Genomic DNA, 16,310 nt, shown 5'->3' on the forward strand with positions numbered 1-16,310 from the left:
GGGCCTGCTGGATCAGTGCCCACTTCCTTCCTCTGCTCCTCCTCACTCCAGGACTGTAAGAGATCAGCATGGGGTCAAAGACCCTGCAGTATCATTACCCTCTGGTAATGCTCAGAGGTCCTCTAAGGGCTATGTAATGCACAGCATCTGGGTGTGGGGCATGTGCTAAGGAGAAAGAAAGAGTCTGTGAGAAAGCTGAGCTGCTCTTACATGGGACTGCAAAAATGACAGGAACTTTTTGGCATATAAAGCTTTCCTTGCAGGTCAGGGACCAGGGAAAGCCTAATCAGCTGTGGCCCTACAGGGCAAGTCTGTGCTAACTCCCAGCACCAAGTGCAGGGCTGTGGGACAGGGCTCCTACAACAACAGCACAGCTCTGTGGAAGAGCCCAGCCTTGCATCTGGGTTCCTGCCTGCTTCCCCTTTAGAGACAGCTGTGGCCTGAGGATTTGTGTCTGACGGAGAGCTCCATCCTTGGGCCTCCTGATCTTTCCCAAGTGGCCAAATGGGGATGCACCAGCAGCTCTGCTGGGAAGGTGCTGGCTCATTGGCTGTTTTTTGAGACTGTGCCCCCCATATCAGCTTTATGTGTGTGTGTGGGGGTGCTCTAGTGGGTGTGGTTACACACTCACTGGCCTTGGCAGAGCACAAGTCGGAACCTTTGAAGGTTCCAGCTGCTGTAAGGCTCAGGAGGCAGAGCTGGTGCTGGGCACAGTGTGTTACTGTGCTGAGGGAAAGGTGAAAACAGTTAATAATCCACCCTCAGCTAATCACTGAGGGCTGATGGGAGGCACAGGCTTGGTGGAGCTGCTTTGTACAGGCCAAGGTGCTTATCAGCTGTGCAGTGTCCCCAGCAGCCCCTGGCAATGCTGGTGCAGCTGAAGGACAGGCTTGATGGGTCTGGTGCAGCCCCACAGCCTCAGACACTGCGGCTCCACTGTGCACAGCAGCATGGCTGAGCTGGTTGTTGGTCAGGTAAGGGCTCAAATATATTTCCTGCCACTTGCTCCAGCACAGTTCAGCCTGGAAAAAAGGCATTTTTCCAAGTGTAGGGGAGTCAAGCTCCAATAAATGTCAACTGAGCCCTGGTGCTTGCTCCCTTGCATGAATCCTCAGTGAGGCACCAGGGCCTCCTGTCAGCAGGAGGGGAAGGGAGATCACAGTTGTTGGAAGAATACGTGACTGAAGGCTGAGCACAGGGTTTGTGGTGCTTTGCGTGGCTCTTGCATGACATCTAGGCTGGCTGTGGCAGTGTAAGCTAACTTTTTGTTTTGCATCAGGCTTTATGCCAGAGCCAGCCCCTTTCCAGCCTTTGGGGTGATTACAGCTGTTGCTCTATATTTCCCTCCCTCCTTTTTTCCCAACAGCTATTCTACTCCAGTACCATAGGCAGGCAGTGATGGCTGCCTGTAGCTAACAATACAAACTGAGATCTGCCTGCAGAGCCATAGGAAGGTGTCCCTGGGCTTGTGAGACAGGCCAGGACAACACAAACTGAGGCCACAGCCATGCTGTGCTTTCAGTTGAGCCTGAGGTGGAGCTGCTGTGCTTGTATTCAGCATCTAGATGGGGCAGGTGACATATCTATCTTAGCTGGGACAGAAACAGAAGTACAGCCCTTGCACAGCATCCTTCTGCTAGGCTGTGCTAAGCTCAGGGGCCTCTAAACTGGCCCTAAAGACCTAGGTCTCCACTCCTTTCCCAGATCCCCAGCCTCAGGGAGGACTTGGGTTTAGGAGCCATGGCTTTTTCTTCCATCAGACTCCATTAAGAAAAAGTCAAGTTAAGCAGTTCATTAACATTTAAAATACTGTACAGTGTGTAAACCAAATATTCCCCTCTCCACAACAATCCCGTGCTCTCAGCAGATGCTCTGGTGAAGAATACTGCTTTTGGCACTGTTTGCCTTCTCTTTCTTCTTCTTCTTCTTTATGGGGTCCATCTCAAGACAGCGCCAGATCTGCAGTGTTTCATCAGCAGCTGCTGAGGCCACTGATGTACCATCAGGGCTCATGGTCAGGTCCAAGATTCTATCAGTATGAGCTGAGGGGGAGAAGAAATGTGCAATCAGGGCTGAGCTGATCAGCACATGCACATTTACTCCTGTATGCTCCCATGAGCCCTGCCAGCTTGCACAGCTGTCCCCCCAGTGGTTGTGGCAGCATGATTTCAGACCCCAAGCATACACTTGGATCAATGGTATCTCTTCCACAGCCCCGTGGGCATGCTTTACTCCTAGCAGCATGGCCCCGGATACTGTCCTGTATCAGTGATGCTGCAGGCTCCAACCAAGGAGTGCAGCTATCTTCAACCTCTAACGCACCCCCCACACCCAGGCCCTGTCCACCTATAGTAGGAGTCTTAGTATCTGTAAGTAAACAAAAAGGGGGAAATATAGTAGGAGTCGTAGTAAAATATCTGTATTGTATATTGAATATCTGTATATAGGCCTTGTCCTGATAAGCCCTGGTTGTTTTTGATGGGCTGCAGCTGCAATGTCCTTAATTGGGCTGCAGCTGTAGCTAGTGAAGATAACTGGGATAAAAGGGGCTGGGCTTGGCCAGTCAAGCTGAGCTGACAAGGAGCCCTGAGGAAGAATGAGCAACAAGCAGGAGAAGAAGTCAGAGCTGTGAAGAACTGCCCCCAGGAAGTATCACCGAGAAGGTACGAGACTTTAGAAATATGATTGCAACAGTATGGGACTTTAGAAATGCAACAACAAGATAACAACATGCACCTACCTTGCAGCTCTGCAACCTTGGTCATTGTTGGATACTTCCATATAACCAGCTGATTCTATGCAAAGCCATGGCCTGAAATGAGCTCCTTGTAGTTTGTGGACCATAGGATAGAAGTCACCTGCAACGAGGCAGTAACACAGGCGAGACAAGGTGCATGTGCTGATGCTCACCACTCGGAGGCGAGCATGGTCCCCCTCCTTCCCCGTGCCTCTGGGCCAGAGGAGCCAGCAGCTCTGTGGAGGTGTGCTGCCAGAAGGTGTTTGTCTCCAAGCTGATGTTCATCTCTCACCTGGGAGCGGGTATCAACAGCACTGAGGCAGGCGCCAGAACACACATTCCAGATGTGGATATGTCTGTCATTAGTGCCACCTCCAGTGGCTGGAACATTCATCTGCCATGGGCACCACGCCACAGCCTGAGAGAGGAGAGTTCATTTTAAAACATACAAGAGGCAACCTGCACCCAGCCAGTGCTGCATGCCTGCCTTGCACACACATACCCGCCCATGGCAGCTCTGTGCTCACCTTGACAGCACCCTGGTGCTGAGTGAAGGTCTGTACAGGAGCAAAGTTGCCACCCCCACCTTGGGTGCATGGCCAGATGTTCGCCAGACTGTCATTGCCACCACTGGCCAGGTAGCGGCCATCCAGAGACCATTTGAGTCCGCACACCTCGTGTGTGTGGCCAGCAAGGGTGGCCACGTGATGCTCAGCCACTTGGACATCGTGGTGATGGATGTGCCCAGTCCGTGCACCACTGCAGAGAGAAGGCTTGCAGGGTCAGGCTGCACATTTTCACCCAAATCCATTTTTGTTGTTGCAAGACTGCTATACCTGCCACTGGGTTTCAACCAGTGTTACCAGCAACACAGGTCTGTTGGTGTGAGTGAAACACCCACACAAGCTCTTTAAAGCTTCAGCACAAATTGCAATACAGGAAAGAGGCCTTCTCCTCACAGCCCCAACAGATAAGGCTGAGTAAGGATCCCAAGCCAGGACAAACTTCTCTCTGCCATCCCTAACCCATGCCACACATAGATTGAGGGATAGGAGTTTGCAACAACTGGAAACTGCCCTTGACCCACTGCTTTACCTGGAGAGAATGCAGCTGTTCCAGCTGAGGGTTCCCACATGGCCACAATGGCTGGTCATGGTTCGGGGATGTTTCAGCTGCTCAATGTCCCATAGCTGGAGAGGCAAAGCAAAAAGTTCTTCAGAAGAAACCCAATCCTGTCTCTGTGCCCTAGGAACCTCACTGCACAGGCTCTGGCATTCAGCTTTCTCAGTAAGGGAACAGAGAAAATGTGTATCTCTTGACTATAGCACAGAAGGTTACGCTGCTTATCAGAAAACCCCCAAACCAAACCCTGCCTTGCACACTGGGCAGTTCCACCCCACACGAGGGAAGACAAGTCAGGTGCATGGCATCCTTCCTCTGCCAGCCAAGGTTTTGTCCCCAGGCCCCACAGTTCTGTCAATCCCTAGAAAACACCTCTAGTTTTACTCCTGCATTCACCTGAACCTCAGCACTACTTGTGCCAACAGCAAGGTAGTCTCCATCCATGACACAGAGGAAATGTAAATACCTGGATGCTCCGTCTGCAGCAGGGGGATAATCTCCCTAGTACCGTAATTCCACAGATAAACAACAGTGTTGTCCAGAGTCACTGCCAAGAAGTTCTGGGAGCTCCAGTCTGAGATTCAGATCTACAATTTGAAAGAGCAATGCAGGTCACACCATGCTTGGCTAGAGAGCATGCCCTTCACCCGTGCTGATGCAGCAGGTGCGGGTGCACATATGCACACACACACGTACAGGTGAGGGGCAGCCTTCTGAGTGTCACTATGCCCAGCTGCTGGGGCCAGGTACCCTGCTCCAAGGTATCTACACAGTGCCCTAGACCACTGTCCCTGTAAGGCTACACAGGGACACTTCAGAAGTGGTCTGCGCTAGCCTGGGTACACAAAATAATACAGACAGCCCAGTTACACTGTCCTAGGAACAGCAATCCAGTGCAGAATGTTCTGGATGCCCAGCACTCAACCCTGCAGCCTACTTACTATAGGGGCCTGAGTAAAGATATGTATTGCAGTAAAAGATCTCTGTATTGTATAAGTGACCCTGCCCTGATTCTAGGTATTGTAAATGGGCTGCAGCTGTGATGTCCTTAATTGGGCAGCAGCTGTAGCCCGTGGAGGTAGCTGGGATAAAAAGGGGCGAGGCCTTCAGGGAGAGCTAGAGAGGAGTCCTGACTGAGAAGCAACAACAATGCTGCTGTGAAGAGCTGCTGTGAGAAAACCACCCAGAAGATATGAGACCCTAGAAATATGATATGCAACAATATGAATACAACAACTTACAGTAGTGGTTGCGAATCTCTGGTGCATCCAAGACCTGGTCTGGCTTTGAGGGAATATATCTGCTATTCTTCCTGCTGAACCCAGGTGCCATTTTCTGACTGTAGAGCACTTTTAGGTTATTCTGATAGCCTGTGTGCAGGGGAACAGGTTTGTTAACCTGAGTTAGTTTCCTCCCAGCTGAGTGCTGCTCACCCAACTAGGAATCCCTTGGAGTGAAAATAAAGTCCTAAGAGAAACACTCACAAGCCTGCAGTGCACTAAAATCACTGGCAGAATGAACTGCTGAACAGGGCTGAGCTACAATTTCCTCATTCATGGAAACAAATTTAACAAACACTTGGGGTTTTGAATCCCATTATATTTAGTTGCAGTTTTGCAGAGAAGGGCATATGTGGCCCGAAGTTTGGAGTCCGACTAGCTGAGGGCGAAAGGCCGACGCCCCTCTGCAATTTCTGGTCAGTACCCTTTGGCATCTGATGGCCTCGGGCTGTGCTGGCTGCGGACTGGCTTACACCGCTGGTATTGGAGAGGAACGGAGCTGACCATTTCCCGGGGGTTAAACATCGGTTTATTGAAGGTGTTGCGGGATCCAAACGCGGGGAAACCAACCGGGAAAAAGTTTTTTCATAGGGGGTGAAACAGGATTATAAAGGAGGGGGGTGGGTACAGGCGGAACCAATTGGGAAAGGTGAGGGGATGAACTTCACAGAACTGACACTCCATGGAGACCAATAATCAAAAGGTAAAGGAGGTGTCCTGGGACCCCAGCCAACCACCATCTCCAGAGAGGAGAAGGTTCTCGAAACCTGGGAGGAGAAAGGGAGTGATTGACTGGACCCAGGGAGGAAACAACTTTCACTTATAAGGGAAACCAGGGGAGGAGCAATTACATATCAGCAACTATGAATAGCGGTTACTATAGCAACTTAGCTGACAGGCTAGCACTGGCGGGAAAAACTGGGGGAACGAAACCATTTTACACATAATGGGGGAGAACAATACATAAATTGGGGGAATAACACAAGAAACTTAACAACACACTACAACACAGTTTAAGCTAGAAAGTTCAGAGCAGAGAGTTTGATGCTCTTACAGACTTCATGAAGGTTTGGAACCTGCAGTACAGGTGACTGTCACCAACATCTTTTCATAAAACTCCTTTCTTTAGGATTTTTCTCCCTTCTGAGAAGCTGTGGCCTCAGCAACAAAATGTAAACAATGGTTATCTTCTGCGGTGGAATGCAACAGATGGATGCGTGATTGGTCTTGGGTGAATGTTTGGACTTACTGACCACTCACAGCAGAGCTGGGTCTCGCTCTCTGCTGAGACACAGCCCTTTGTTTATTCATTCTTTTTCTATTCTTAGCTTAGCTAGCTTCTGAGAGCTTTCCTTCTATTTCTTTTAGTATAGTAATAATGTAATATATTCATAAAAGAATAAATCAAGCCTTCTGAACATGAGGTCAAGATTCTCGCCTCTGTCTTCACCCTGAAGACCCTTGCAAGCCCTGTAACAGGTGACCAACTGGCACTCATAGCACCTCTCCTAAATAAATTCACTGTAACTGTTATGCCCTCCCTCGACCTCAGGAACCTTAAGAAAGGAGACTCCAGCTTGTACAGCTCTCAGAAACCAGCTGATTTCTCTTGTGACCACACACAGAGCCTCTGTGTTGCTGTTCCCCTGACCTGATCTCTCCTGCTGATTCCGCTCACACAGACATACCTTCTGGAGCATTCTCTGGTTTTCCAGGTGGAGGATGAGGATCTTTGAGGTGGAGGATCTTTGCCTCTTCTACATCAAAACCATTCAGATTCACTGCCCAGGCTTTCTGTTGCTCCTACAGAGACAAATCACCCTCAGTGCAATGCATTTACAACAATTCCCACACTGCAATTTAAACAGACACCTAAGTCCCCTTCTCTTAGAATCTGCAGATGTTTGACTGTGCTGCAAGGGTCAGTCACACAGAGGCAGGTCAAAGCAGTTTTTCCTCAGACCTTCATACATCGTCCTGCTCACATTTTCACACAATGGCAAATTCAGTGTCATTGCCAGTGGGAAAAGCCACAGCCACAAAGCAACCAAATGCTTCATAAACAGATTTCAGAACACAGTGTAAAATATTCCAGAAGTGTTCCCTGTGGAGACATTGTCCTAGAATAGCTACCACCAGCAGTTTCACTTTGCATAGGCTTACAGCTTTGTGTTTTTGTTGCCTGCTACATTTTAAAGCCTCATTAGTCAAAAGCTAAATTTTGCTACCAGAAGCAGCATAGGCTTAGACTGCATGGCAGTCTCTACAGCTTCAATCTCATGCTTGGCACCTGAAGCCCAGAGCTGCAAGTAGTGATGGCTGGGACTTGTCAGTCCGGCGTGCCCACTTGATAGAACCTATAGTTTACTGCTCTGTAAAGGGGCGGGAAGGAGTAGCGGTTGTTGAAGTAATTGTAACTTGGCAACATAATCACCTTCTTGGTAGGGGAATCCTCAGCAGGGTCATTCTCTTTGATTAGGAGGAAATTTGCCATCTCCACCTGCATAGTGCTGTGGTTGGGAAGGTAGCGATCCCCCCCAGCCTTTGTGGGGGTGCTTTGAATTTTGGATCCAGATTTACCTGCATTCACATATGAAAATATTGTCTTACAGCTATTTAACAGCCTGTATTAGAGCTTTCACGGGAGTAAACCCAACACTCTTCCACATCACACCCCCCAGACAAATAGGACTCTGAGGTCTCATGCCACCCAGTCACAACTAACTTATATTTTCCTCCCTGCCACCAAGTTGGTTAGGGACTGTGTGCACTTGGGTCTAGTGCAACAATTCCAGAGTCCAGAGATAAGGGGAAGATACAAAAACGCTCACAGGATGTAAAGCTGTCAGCTGACAGGCCCGCCCACACTCGTCCTAGCATACAGCTGTGCCAGCAAGGCTCAGCTGGGCGAACAGCAGCTCACCAGCCCCAGTGCTCAGAGCTCTGCCCCTCATGCTGGCAAGGAGGTGGGTGGCTGTCAGGAGCACAGCCCACCTCCTCCTGCCTGAGCAGCAGCCGGTAGGGCAGCGTGGCAGGGAGCCCAGAGCCCCATGGCTACAGACAAGCAGCCTGGGCCAGGCTCCCGCACTAAACCTCTGCTGTTGGTGGCCGGCGCTCACCGGGTATCTTGGACGGCATCTGTCTCTCTGTCTCTCTTGCTGGAGCTGTGGGAACGATTGGCCAGCTTCACGGGCGACATGCCGACGGGGCTGGGCCCGGGGCCACTCTCCTTGGCCTTGCGCTGCCATCGTGCAGGCAGCGCGTTTGGGACCAGTGTGTCCAGCTTCAGCAGCCCGTGCAGGTCGTCCTTGAACAGGAACTGCGCCATGGTCCTGCGGGCGGGCAGGCGGCGTTAGCCGTACCCTCCAGCTGGGCTGAGCCTACTCCGACAGGCCCTGCCAGCCTCCCCACCACCGGACCGTGCAAGCCCTCCGGCCGCTCCTCCCCGCCAACGGACACCCCCACTCTCCCCAGCTGCTCCTCGGGACACCCCATCAGCCGATACGCCCTCCCTCCGCTCCTCGGGGATCCTTGAGCAGCCGGCACCCCTTCCAGCCGCTCTTTGGGGCTCTCTCGGATAAGTGACATTCTCCTGTCCCCCGCCTTTCAAGGGCAATCTCGTCCCTGCTCTTTCTCCTCCCCACTGTGCTTTGCCTCTGCCCTGTGACCCTGGGGCTGCTCTTGGCCAGGCAGCCTCAGTGGGAGCCAGCACTGGCTGCAGCCTCAGCGAGCCCCCCAGGACAAGGCCCAGCAATTAGGAGGCCAATGAAAGCTCTGGGCAGCAGCAGAACCCTCAGCAGAGTTCTTTGGACAATCATGGACTGGCCACACCTACACTGCAGCCTCACTGGGAATGTTTCCCATGTACAGCAGACTTTCAAAAGAAGCTGTTTGAGGAAAGGAGAACTAAACGCTCACTGTCTTCTCCTCAAGTAAGTCCAAATTCGGACAGAGCATAAGATGAAGATCAGCTCCAAGACAAGCAGGCCTGCCAGGAACCCCAGCCAGCAGCCTGTTCCCTGACAGAAACCCCTTCCAAGGCCCTTCTGGGAATCAGGAACATGGGCAGTGGTTCCAGCTGCACTTGTGGGAGCAATGGGGAGCATCAGCCCGTGCTGAGCTGCACTGCTGAGCTGGCGGCACGGTGGATGCGGGCAGGACGTTCTCCGTTTCCCCCAGAGCTGGGGCCTGCAGGCACCTTGCCACCCCTTGGCACAGGCTGTGCCACCCCACGAAGCCCAGCAGGCTGGGAGGAGAGCCCAGGGGCGAGCAGGAAGCTGAGAGAAGGCCCTGCTCTAGAACTGAGGGACTTCCGCCAGAAGCAAACAAAGATGGTAACTTTAAGACATTCCCACTGTGCTCAAAGTTTGTCTGATAAGACTAAGACGTGAGCTTGTCAAAAATCCCAGGAAATATCTGGGAAAAGGTTTTATGTATGTTGGTTGTGACTAGGTACAAAGCTCCTGCAGGAAAAGAGCCTCTGCAGCAGGCTGGCTGGCTGAAGGGGTCTTACTTCTTCCTAGAATAAAGATTACCACTCAAATGCAATTTTATTTTTTATTGTATGAGGAGAAAATATTTTCCAGACCTCTAAAACCAGTTTCAAAAATACAGATGTGTTGTGGAAAAAGGAATGAAACATATGGGGATTTCTCTCTACAAGAGATATTTCTAAATATTTCTAAAAATGAAAAGTGAAGACAAAATAAGGTCACTTTTCCTGGATTCTAAAACTACTTAGAAAAATCTTAAACTACTATAGGAATTGGGAAGATATATTTGGGGGTGTCTCTCTACAGAAAAACGATTTTGAAATATTTGTACAGATTTATAATTTCTAAAACTGAAAAACTAAGCAAATGGGGTTGCTTTTTCTCAGGAGCCCCATGCTGCTGCCTGCCTCCTGGGCTATCCCAGCCCTCGGGACCCCGCCGCTGGTCACAGCAGCCCCTGCCTGGCTCCTGCCTGTCCACACCGTGGGCATCCATGGCTGCTCCTGGCCATGGAGCTGTGCCAGTGCTGCTGCCAGCTGGGCTTTGCTGCTGCTGCCACCCAAACACTGGGGTGACGGCTCCTTCCCTTTAGTGCAACAAAAGAAAAGGCCATCACCTAGCCTGGCAGAGAGCAGGGTTAACTTCATTGCTGTTTAGAGGGCAGGCCCAGGGGGCTCAGGGGCAGAGGAAGGGACATATTGGTCTCAGGAGGGGCTGGAGGGTGCTGGGCTGCTGCTGGGGTCTATAGAAGGAGTCGGGACGGGACAGAGGAGGATCAAAAAAGAAATGCAAGTAGCTTGGGGATACACATGGGGAGAGGAGGTGGCAGTGCGATCTCCAGGCGAATAGAAGATTTCATTGTTGATTGGTGTTCTGGAGTCTTCAGCTCAAAAGTCTTGACAGGGATGCCCAGAACCTTCTTACTGCTGGAGGAGCTGCTCCTGCTGTTTGGGTGTGAGGTGCAGCCACCGTCTTACAACTCTTGTCCAGAGGTGGAACTGTGGAAAGAAGAGGTGGCTGAGGCCCCAGCTGCCAGTGGCACACAGGGAGCCTCCTGCACAGCAGGGCCCAGAGCTGGCAAGGCTCCCCAGCATGGCTGGAGCTGCTGGCACAGCTTGGCACAGCTGCACAGCTGCCCCTCAAGGCCCCGGCCAGCAGGACACGGCTCTGGGAAGGCTCCCTGGCCAGGAGCCGGCCCCAGAGTGCCTCTGCCTTTCAAGGGCAATCTCATCCCTGCTCTTTCTCCTCCCCACCGTGCTTTGCCTCTGCCCTGTGCCCCTGGGGCTGCTCTTGGCCAGGCAGCCTCAGTGGGAGCCAGCACTGGCTGCAGCCCCAGCGGACCCCCCAGGACAAGGCCCAGCAATGAGGAGGCCAATGAAAGCTCTGGGCAGCAGCAGAACCCTCAGCAGAGTTCTTTGGACAATCATGGACTGGCCACACCTACGCTGCAGCCTCACTGGGAATGTTTCCTGTCTGCAGTAGACTTTCAAAAGAAGCTGTTTGAGGAAAGGAGAACTAAACGCTCACTGTCTTCTCCTCAAGTAAGTCCAAATTTGGACAGAGCATAAGATGAAGATCAGCTCCAAAACAAGCAGGCCTGCCAGGAACCCCAGCCAGCAGCCTGTTCCCTGACAGAAACCCCTTCCAAGGCCCTTCTGGGCATCAGGAACATGTGCTGTGGTTCCAGCTGCACCTGTAGGAGCAATGGGGAGCGTCAGCCCGTGCTGAGCTGCACTGCTGAGCTGGCAGCACGGTGGATGCGGGCAGGACGTTCTCTGTTTCCCCCAGAGCTGGGGCCTGCAGGCACCTTGCCGCCCCTTGGCACAGGCTGTGCCACCCAACAAAGCCCAGCAGGCTGGGAGGAGAGCCTGGGGGGGAGCAGCAGGAAGCTGAGAAAAGGCCCTGCTCTAGAACTGAGGGAGTTCCACCAGAAGCAAACAAAGATGGCAACTTTAAGACATTCCCACTGTGCTCACAGTTTGTCTGATAAGACTAAGATGTGAGTTTGTCAAAAATCCCAGGAAATATCTGGGAAAAGGTTTCATGTATGTTGGTTGTGACTGTCCTGGGGGGACGTTATGATGCTTGTATCCCCATTCATCTGTTCTGTGCCTTTAAGACTGTCTCTGAAGAGTGAAAGTTTTGTTTGGGATTCTCTTATCAGGGACACAGAGATGGGCAGTACATAGGGCTTTTTGCTTTTGGCTTTCTGCTTTGCTTGCTGTCTCGCTGCTCTTGTTTTCTGCTTCTGCTTATTAGCTAGTTCAAGCTAAAGAGTCCCAATTCCTTCCTGGACTGTTTCTCCTCTCCTTTTTCTGTGACCATCTGGAACCTGCTCTGGACTGAGACTTGGGAACACCGAGGGTTTGCACCATTTGGCTGCAGCAGCTGCCCCAGCCCCGGAGGGACTAATAGAGCAAGTACCCCCGGAAGAGACTTTCTGATTTTGTCATCTTTCTCAGAGCGGGGTCATCTGGTATTGTTCATTTTGTGTGCTGGGGGTGCTGTGCCTGTTAAATAAACACGTTCTTTCCACTTCTCTCTGAGAAATTTTTCCCGAACCGGTTGGGGGGAGGGGCCATGTGGGTTTGCTTTCTGGAGGGGCCCTTCTTTGGAGGATCTCTACCAAATTTGCCCTATACCAGGAAAAAATATTGGCGCCCAACGTGGTTCCACACCTTATCCCCATATCATTAACATACTACCACACATCATGCATTATTCATGCAAAATTTCCATCTGTTCCCACAAAACTTACAAGCAATACCCATCATGCCTTCATCACATCCCCACAATGGACCACTGAATCCAGGCCCTATATTACAGAGCTGCAGGATTCCCCCCTTTCACTTTACTCCCTTAGGTGAGAACGGTCAGTGCAGGGACCCTGAGATGTGCAGCTCTGTGAGCAAACCCTATTAGCTCTTGATGTTTCTACTGGCAGGAAGAAGTCTGGGCTAAATACCTTGATTTCTGTGTAACGGTGTATTCAGTGAAAAGTCACTTAAGGATGTGGTTAATTAAAAAGGACTCCTGTTCCTTCCTTTAGACTTCAACCTCAGATGTTTCCCCACTGCTCACCCTTGATAATGAACTACTCCTTAATAGGCTTGAATATGCTTAGGGAGACATTCAGAGCAAGGTGGCTCTTAGGGAAGCTGTGTCTGAAAAGGACGTGTGCTGTGTTGCTATCCTTGAACAACCTCATTTCAGTAAAGCCAAAAAAGGAAGAAAGAGTGAGACACTGCCTTAAGTGTCTGAAGACAACTTCTACAGTATTGCTGCAGATTTGAAAGAGGCCTTTCAAGAACCAGCCAGAATAGATGGTATTTTCTCCATCTATTCTGGTTTTTTCTTTGAAAGACCTTCAAAAACAAACCAGAATAGACTGAGGAAATACACTGGCACAAAGAGGATGCACAGGACTCTGCCCCAGATGACCATTTGGGACCTTTGCCTGAGAAAGACGCAGCTCAGGATACGAGTGCTTTCAAGTTTTCCTTCTTTGGAGGCACAGAGGAGTTGGGCATCAAAGAAGATAACAGCAGAACCCTTCTAACAGTGCCATTGCTAAGGAAGAGCTTCCGGCAGGCAATGTAGGGCAATATAGTGTAAAGAAGGTCAGGATGCAGGGGATTTTCAGCAGCAGAAGTCAGTAATTAGGCAGAAGCATTTTGATCTTTAGTTCTCCTTGCCAGGGCTGTGGTAGATTAAAGAGAGGTGCCTCATGCTTGCATCTCAGGAATTCTGAAAGGCTTGCTTTGAGAAGGCGTTGGGGTTTTTGCTGAGTAGTGAAAAAGCTTGTTCTCATGCCCTGAATTCCTCAAACACGGAAAAACGTGACACACCAGTCATATCAAGTTTCATAGAATCCAACATGGTTTTTAAGGAAATGTGCGTTAATGTAGAGGGAGGAGCAAAGTCTGAGAGCTGGCCCCAAGATCCATGAACATTCTGTTTGTTACTGAATTCTACTCTTGGACCTTTAGAAAAAGGAAATGGAATGACACATGGTCATTGGGGTGTCCTAACCTTAGATAAAATGAGGCCGTCTGAAATGAAGATGAAACAACATTAACTTGAGTCCCGGTCATGTAGGAGAGAAAAGAAAATCCGTGAAGTTATCCAAAATATTAAAAACCCAGTGCAACAGCACAAAGCAACGAGCCCCCCAGACTTGTGCTGAACTGAGAAAGTATTCAGTGTCTTCTGAATGCAATGAGAAATGTTTAAGAATACATAAGGGATCCCTGGAACAAAGTGGAAAATACTGGAGCCGAGACGTAGCTTAGAAAGTCTGGCAGGGTCATATTCTGTCCTTCCTAAATCTCTCTTCTCCACTGTAAGTATTTCACGTGAAAGGAGGAATTTTTCCTGACCAGTACAGGAATAATCTGGTTTTGGCTTTTTTTCTCTCTTGGTGCTGTCATTGCAGAGCCTTACACGCTTGGGACAATAAAGCCGGTAAAAGCCACATGGCAAGAGGATCCACGTTTCCAGGACAGCAGTTCTGAGGGTGACAATGAGCGTGAGATGTCAGAATCGAACAGGACCAAGAAATGCAAGTTGCATTTCTCTTTGTTGTCTACTTGGCTGTAGTAGTTGGATGCTGTGGGAATATTAATAGCAGCACCCAGGGAATGGGAAACGGACATTGCACACCTCTGAGCAATGAAAGTCATCTTGGAAAACCGTTTGTGCTGCACAGAGTCAAAACTCCCAGCAGCCCATTGGATGTGAATGTGAATATGGAAAGAAAGAGTAGAGCACAAGAAATTAACTGGGTCATTTTGGTTTGACCAACTCCAAACTGAGTTTGGCCAAAAGCCCAAGACATAGTCAGTTTTCTCTTTCAAAGAGGGTTTTGTAAAATAAAAAGCTCTATTCGGTTCCTAGGGAATGAAGCTTTTCAATGTATGGCATTTCTCTGAAGAACTACAGGATTAACTTGTGTTCATGTAATTTGATAGTACAATTTAGGATGCTCAAATCCCTTTGTCCTTTTCTAGGTTTCTTTCTTTACCCCGCACAGAAAGTGCTAGAGCTTTTTTCTTCTCCAAAGATGATGAACGCCTAAGAGGTATGACAGAATTTCTTTACCCTCTTTTATATTTTTTTTCCTTTTAAACCCTTCCTGTAATTCAGTGAGGAGGAAAAAATGCTGCCTAGTTATCAAAGTTTTCTAGTCAAAATTTGCCACCCTCACTTGTGATCCAAGTTGTGGCAGAATCCCGTGAGAAAGTCCTGGCAAAACAAAGGCCAAAACTTCTGGCTTTCTTTTCTTTCAGACAATTACCGAATAGGAATCTGGACTTTTAGAGTTTACCACAAACTTAGTCACTTGACAGGTCACCTAGACATTTTGGATCCTTTCAGGTATTTAAATCATCTTTGTCTTTTTCCTCTCTTTCTGGAGTTACCATTAGGAATGTTGAGTGTTCTTGTCAGCCACATATGTCCCTGTGGTTCTTTGTCCTAATGAATCTGGGGCTTTCTCTTCTGAATCCAGTGAATTTTGTATTTAGAAACAAAGAAAACAACATCCAAAGCAAACATGCACAGTCCCCAAAACCTGCAGAGGCCACCAAAACAATTGCTGGTTAGATTTTGTAGAATAGAGTCTTAAGCTTAAAGGATGTGCCTTCCATGAGATTGATTCCATAACTCTGCTGAAATGCACTGCTGTGTTCACACAGTTCCCGGCCTGCAATCTTCCAGGCAGCCTGATTTTCAGGGTGTGTTGAAATGGAGAGCTCAGGCCTCAGTAGGCCTCAGTTCTGGGGGAAGATGTGGCGTGCTGGTGCTGAGCTTCTAATGCAACAGCAGCAATTTCAGTGCAATTCAGATTGCAACATGGTGAGGAAAAGTGCTGCTGCCTTTGATTGTTCTTAGCACAGCAGGCTGCAGTAGGGAACATTTCTGCTGGAGCCAAGGTGTGGTGGGGGCAGGAGAACAGGAAGGATGTGAAGAATTGATTTCTGATTTTAGTGCTGTGGTGGTGAAGATTGTTAGAAGCAGCAGGGCAATCACAAGTGTTTAAGGCTATTAATTGGATGTTTCTTTTGTGCAGAGGATCCACAGTTATTTTGTAGATTAGTAGAAGTCAGTGAAGAAAAAGAGGGTTAGGAAGACAGACGTAGATTATTGCTTGAGGTGAGTATGGAACATCTGTTCCCTGGTAAGTCTAGGTGAAAGCTGAGCATGGGGAGGGATTGCAGCTATGAATGTGCATGCAAAATTAAGTCAGGACCTCGAGAAGAGCTTCAAATTTGTAATGAGCAGGGAGGAGAAATTTTGTAGTGTAGCGGTGTGTATAACATCATGTTGTGTGGTCCAGTCAGGTAAACCACTACATCTTTGTGTGTTACAGGCGCAGCTACTTAACTGTATGTAAGGATAGTGAATGTAGAGACTTCTCCTCATAGTGGATTCAGGAACTTCTCTGAAGAATTTGTTAGATTTTCATTATTTTCTGGAACGCCAAAGGAAGCATTAGGATACCCTATAGGAAGTGCAAGCAAACCAATAAAGTTTTTACTGATTTGAAGCGAGTCACGTTTGTTCCTTGAAAGTGTTGCCAAACAAGGTTACTTTGAAAATGCTTTCAAAGGTCTGACAGGGATCAATATCAGCAAAGGCTGTTAGGTCGTGTTTGGGAGCTGGGGCTGAGGCTCTCGT

The 16,310-nt window shown here is 49.4% G+C and overlaps 1 pseudogene; it reads right to left on the reverse strand.

Moving 5' to 3' along the window:
• Positions 1–1,860: 1,860 nt before the first annotated feature.
• LOC141729569 (cell division cycle protein 20 homolog) lies at positions 1,861–8,467 on the reverse strand (annotated as a pseudogene).
• Between the last annotated feature and the right edge of the window lie 7,843 nt (positions 8,468–16,310).

The sequence above is a fragment of the Zonotrichia albicollis genome, chromosome 7, assembly GCF_047830755.1.
Source record: "Zonotrichia albicollis isolate bZonAlb1 chromosome 7, bZonAlb1.hap1, whole genome shotgun sequence".
In the NCBI taxonomy this organism is placed as follows: domain Eukaryota; kingdom Metazoa; phylum Chordata; class Aves; order Passeriformes; family Passerellidae; genus Zonotrichia; species Zonotrichia albicollis.